This window comes from Coffea arabica, chromosome 2c (genome assembly GCF_036785885.1).
Source record: "Coffea arabica cultivar ET-39 chromosome 2c, Coffea Arabica ET-39 HiFi, whole genome shotgun sequence".
Taxonomy (NCBI): domain Eukaryota; kingdom Viridiplantae; phylum Streptophyta; class Magnoliopsida; order Gentianales; family Rubiaceae; genus Coffea; species Coffea arabica.
In genome coordinates, this window is record NC_092312.1 from 44,441,653 (window position 1) to 44,448,321 (window position 6,669).

Below are 6,669 nucleotides of genomic sequence, written 5' to 3' on the forward strand. Positions count from 1 at the left end.
CCATCATAAACAACCACAACACCATGATCACATTAAACCAGAAAATTCCTCAAAAAAATAAAAACTTCACTAAATCAACTCAAACCAAGAAATAAATCACATAATCCACCACTTTGGCTCCCATTAGGCACAATTTAAACATCATTAAGTATAGGAGGAAGTGTAAGCTTCACTTACCTAGTAAACAAGAGAGAGGGAGATGTTGGACACCTTAGCTCTTCCAAAAACTTCACCAAACCAACCACTAACACCAACTAGAAAGATTTTATGGAGTGGAAACAACTTTAGTTGGTTGAGTTATGGAATTGGAGCAAGAGGAAATCAAGATTTGAAGAAGTTTTTTCTTCCTTTCTTGAGCTTGAGAGGGCCGGCCATAAGGAGGTAAGAAAGAGTGAATTTTGAGCAATTTTTTTGAGATATTTACTCAATTAGTCAAAAGGTCAAAATAGTGAATAGTAAATCATAAAGTCCAACCAATGTCATGGTGACACTTGTCACCCCCATAAATGCATCCTTATCTTTCTTTTTCCTCTCACATCAATCACTTCACATCCTCTACTTATCTCTTAACACCCGATAAATTTTACACAGTATCCGAAACTTAACCTTATTGGCCGAATTTTTCCGAACTTTTCGCACTAGTGGGTCCCACGTCCACTATTTACTCTTAATTTTCTAAAATTTCTCCAATGCTAGGAAAATCATCTTAAAACTATAATTGCTCATAAAATCCACTAAGAAAATATTTCTAAGCCAGAAAATGCAGAAAACATGCAATTAAGGGGGAAAACCCTAGGAAAAAAATATTAGGGAAATACGGGTTCTCACACTCTCTCCCCCTTAAAAGAATTTCGTCCTCGAAATTCCTTATCAGCGGAATCCATCAAATCGAAGGTACAAGTCGGTCAAAATTAAGCCACACATATATATACAGCCAGTTAAGTCAGGTACAAACATAAACGATCCACCGAGGAATGGCCTTTCTAGTTCACCAAATCCTTTCTAACCTAGGCCCTCATATCTTTCGTATCCAGGCACAAGAATCTCGTCTAAGATAATTCACATCTCGAGCCGGCCGGTCCCAAGAGTAAACCATCCTTATTAAAGATTCCTACCCGACATACATACCTAGCTTCCTCGAGTCCCATGATAATGATTCGTACACTTATCACATGCCCGGTTCATATCTTACGCTCAAACGAGCACTTATACATATTCATGAAATTAGGACCACAACACCACTTGGCCCAGTCTCACTCCGCGCAGAGACCACGCGAAGTGGCTCTGATACCACTTGTGACAGCCCCACTTTCCCCTAAGGCGAACCAAAGGGGTGAGCGGACTGCCTGCCCAGCTCTCGCCAGGACTAACGATGCAGACCAGAACTATCTATAGCGATCCGAAACTTACAAACGAGCGTAAACAAGTCAAAATGGTAAAATAACCCAAAATAAAAAAAAATGAAATCCGGAGTCGGCCATGAATAGTAACCGACCCGTCAGAACCCAACCGAAATAGCTAACAAACATTCACATCTGAACTTTAGCGTTTACAAATCAAAATGACATACAAAAGTTTCAAAAGTTAATATATACACATGGTTTGCCAAATCAAAAGAGAAAACGCCCCAAAAGTACACTTAGGGTTTTAATACATGAGCTATACAAAAGATATGTTCGACTAGCTCAATTTGGCAGCCATTTGTCAAATCCAGACCAAAAGGGGTTTATTTTCCTGTAAGGAAAACAAAAGGAACAGAAAGGGGTGAGCTTGCGCTCAATGAGGTACCAAACATATAGCAGAAAAATCATGGCATTTCACATTTTACAAAATCAGATACACATGCTAGATGTAAAGCAAAGGAACCAAGGATTCAAATCAGAAGGATACGGGTGGCTCTCAGGAGCCAAATTTCCAGCGCCGTACTTGATCCAAATCGGTTGACTCTCCGTCAACGTATATAGAACCAATGCGTCCGTAGACCCCTCTTTACACCGAATTCCGTCCACCAAACACCCCTTTACCGGGCCCGCTCACCGTAACCGAACAGAAATGGTAATACTCGAGTATACCTGGAATCAAGGGTCTCAATACCCAAAATCCCCGAACAGACTACCGTGGTTCGTTATCTAATCGTCCAGGCCCTTGCCGGCCCGACTCGAATAACTTAGCCACAGGATTGAGCTCATAGGTCAAAGAAATCCGAACAGATGCAGACACAGATAACAGATTCGGATAGGCACTCAAAATTGGCATATGGACAGACAAGAGAACGAGTGTGATAAGGTACACCCTCGTCTCCAACAATTAAACAGATTCCAGAGCAAAAATCAAGTTAAACAGCAATGGAGGGGAGTGGTACACTCACCGGCTCAACTTCAAAAGTTTTTACTTCAGATTGGCCTTAATCGCCAAGAAACCCTAAAATAATCAAAATAAACCAATTGAAGGTTTTACTTCCAGAATCGAGTAAACAGAATGCACATGTGAGGCTCGACTACTAGTCGTATGCCTCGCCAAATAATTACTAATGCAAGGGTGTAAAAAATGATTTTCTTGGAAACGAAAAGGTAGCATGAAGACCTAGGTGCAAACAACCCAAAAGCCTTTCATTCTACCAAAAGGCAAACCCAACTTAAAGGAACCAAACGGCCTAGAAAATCGGGCAGCACTTCCCCTAAATTTCTTACTTTTCCAGCCATTAAGGCTTCATTCTATCCTCAAATCAGTCCCAACATCTCACACAAAATTCATCTCATTTCCCAAAAGCCGTTCACTAGGCTCAAAGTGGTACAAGTACAAAAGTTAACTAGGAAACAACCGAAATGAAAGCAAGCCCTAAAAGAGACTCGATAAAGAGTCATAAACCAATGCCAACCACAACCCCAATAAGGTTTCATATGCATATATAAGCATCATAGGTAACCAGAAATTAAGAAATGGCTTTAACTTAGGCCTTAACAAAAAAAACGTATTTGACCTCATAATGCGGTAATGACACCACTTTCACTACGGTTATCGGATGGGGGTGCAAGACCCACCGTTTCGAAGCTATGAAACAGGGCTACAACAATGTAGAAGGTCACTCAATCCAGTTCCTGGCCCAACTAGGTCAAAAATGCCAAACACTAAACCAGAATCACCAAAACAGGTTTGCAAAACACAGAAAACTGTAATCGGTATATCTCAGTCCATACAAGTCCAAATGCCGAAATTCCAAAGGCATAAGTTATCTAAGACATCCAGCTACATTTCATCAGAAGACACCAACTTTAAAATCCAAACCAATTCCAGTCAAAAGGGCCAATTACTATCGCAGTTTTCGCATTCTGATCAAAACAGAACAGCTACAGTAAAAACGGTATAACTCATTCTACACTCATCCAAATGACCTGAAATTTTACAGGCACCTCAAACACATCAATACCTACAACTTTCATGTTTTGAGCAAAGTCTAATTCGGCCTCTAACCCAGTGATCTAAAACCGGACAGAATTGGGATTTTATGAACCCTAACTTTCCATTTTTCACACCAAATCCAAAATTGATTGCATTTAACCACAATTCACACTCACTAGAGTCATAACCCCTCATTATCAACCATCATAAACAACCACAACACCATGATCACATTAAACCAGAAAATTCCTCAAAAAAATAAAAACTTCACTAAATCAACTCAAACCAAGAAATAAATCACATAATCCACCACTTTGGCTCCCATTAGGCACAATTTAAACATCATTAAGTATAGGAGGAAGTGTAAGCTTCACTTACCTAGTAAACAAGAGAGAGGGAGATGTTGGACACCTTAGCTCTTCCAAAAACTTCACCAAACCAACCACTAACACCAACTAGAAAGATTTTATGGAGTGGAAACAACTTTAGTTGGTTGAGTTATGGAATTGGAGCAAGAGGAAATCAAGATTTGAAGAAGTTTTTTCTTCCTTTCTTGAGCTTGAGAGGGCCGGCCATAAGGAGGTAAGAAAGAGTGAATTTTGAGCAATTTTTTTGAGATATTTACTCAATTAGTCAAAAGGTCAAAATAGTGAATAGTAAATCATAAAGTCCAACCAATGTCATGGTGACACTTGTCACCCCCATAAATGCATCCTTATCTTTCTTTTTCCTCTCACATCAATCACTTCACATCCTCTACTTATCTCTTAACACCCGATAAATTTTACACAGTATCCGAAACTTAACCTTATTGGCCGAATTTTTCCGAACTTTTCGCACTAGTGGGTCCCACGTCCACTATTTACTCTTAATTTTCTAAAATTTCTCCAATGCTAGGAAAATCATCTTAAAACTATAATTGCTCATAAAATCCACTAAGAAAATATTTCTAAGCCAGAAAATGCAGAAAACATGCAATTAAGGGGGAAAACCCTAGGAAAAAAATATTAGGGAAATACGGGTTCTCACACTCTCTCCCCCTTAAAAGAATTTCGTCCTCGAAATTCCTTATCAGCGGAATCCATCAAATCGAAGGTACAAGTCGGTCAAAATTAAGCCACACATATATATACAGCCAGTTAAGTCAGGTACAAACATAAACGATCCACCGAGGAATGGCCTTTCTAGTTCACCAAATCCTTTCTAACCTAGGCCCTCATATCTTTCGTATCCAGGCACAAGAATCTCGTCTAAGATAATTCACATCTCGAGCCGGCCGGTCCCAAGAGTAAACCATCCTTATTAAAGATTCCTACCCGACATACATACCTAGCTTCCTCGAGTCCCATGATAATGATTCGTACACTTATCACATGCCCGGTTCATATCTTACGCTCAAACGAGCACTTATACATATTCATGAAATTAGGACCACAACACCACTTGGCCCAGTCTCACTCCGCGCAGAGACCACGCGAAGTGGCTCTGATACCACTTGTGACAGCCCCACTTTCCCCTAAGGCGAACCAAAGGGGTGAGCGGACTGCCTGCCCAGCTCTCGCCAGGACTAACGATGCAGACCAGAACTATCTATAGCGATCCGAAACTTACAAACGAGCGTAAACAAGTCAAAATGGTAAAATAACCCAAAATAAAAAAAAATGAAATCCGGAGTCGGCCATGAATAGTAACCGACCCGTCAGAACCCAACCGAAATAGCTAACAAACATTCACATCTGAACTTTAGCGTTTACAAATCAAAATGACATACAAAAGTTTCAAAAGTTAATATATACACATGGTTTGCCAAATCAAAAGAGAAAACGCCCCAAAAGTACACTTAGGGTTTTAATACATGAGCTATACAAAAGATATGTTCGACTAGCTCAATTTGGCAGCCATTTGTCAAATCCAGACCAAAAGGGGTTTATTTTCCTGTAAGGAAAACAAAAGGAACAGAAAGGGGTGAGCTTGCGCTCAATGAGGTTCCAAACATATAGCAGAAAAATCATGGCATTTCACATTTTACAAAATCAGATACACATGCTAGATGTAAAGCAAAGGAACCAAGGATTCAAATCAGAAGGATACGGGTGGCTCTCAGGAGCCAAATTTCCAGCGCCGTACTTGATCCAAATCGGTTGACTCTCCGTCAACGTATATAGAACCAATGCGTCCGTAGACCCCTCTTTACACCGAATTCCGTCCACCAAACACCCCTTTACCGGGCCCGCTCACCGTAACCGAACAGAAATGGTAATACTCGAGTATACCTGGAATCAAGGGTCTCAATACCCAAAATCCCCGAACAGACTACCGTGGTTCGTTATCTAATCGTCCAGGCCCTTGCCGGCCCGACTCGAATAACTTAGCCACAGGATTGAGCTCATAGGTCAAAGAAATCCGAACAGATGCAGACACAGATAACAGATTCGGATAGGCACTCAAAATTGGCATATGGACAGACAAGAGAACGAGTGTGATAAAGTACACCCTCGTCTCCAACAATTAAACAGATTCCAGAGCAAAAATCAAGTTAAACAGCAATGGAGGGGAGTGGTACACTCACCGGCTCAACTTCAAAAGTTTTTACTTCAGATTGGCCTTAATCGCCAAGAAACCCTAAAATAATCAAAATAAACCAATTGAAGGTTTTACTTCCAGAATCGAGTAAACAGAATGCACATGTGAGGCTCGACTACTAGTCGTATGCCTCGCCAAATAATTACTAATGCAAGGGTGTAAAAAATGATTTTCTTGGAAACGAAAAGGTAGCATGAAGACCTAGGTGCAAACAACCCAAAAGCCTTTCATTCTACCAAAAGGCAAACCCAACTTAAAGGAACCAAACGGCCTAGAAAATCGGGCAGCACTTCCCCTAAATTTCTTACTTTTCCAGCCATTAAGGCTTCATTCTATCCTCAAATCAGTCCCAACATCTCACACAAAATTCATCTCATTTCCCAAAAGCCGTTCACTAGGCTCAAAGTGGTACAAGTACAAAAGTTAACTAGGAAACAACCGAAATGAAAGCAAGCCCTAAAAGAGACTCGATAAAGAGTCATAAACCAATGCCAACCACAACCCCAATAAGGTTTCATATGCATATATAAGCATCATAGGTAACCAGAAATTAAGAAATGGCTTTAACTTAGGCCTTAACAAAAAAAACGTATTTGACCTCATAATGCGGTAATGACACCACTTTCACTACGGTTATCGGATGGGGGTGCAAGACCCACCGTTTCGAAGCTATGAAACAGGGCTACA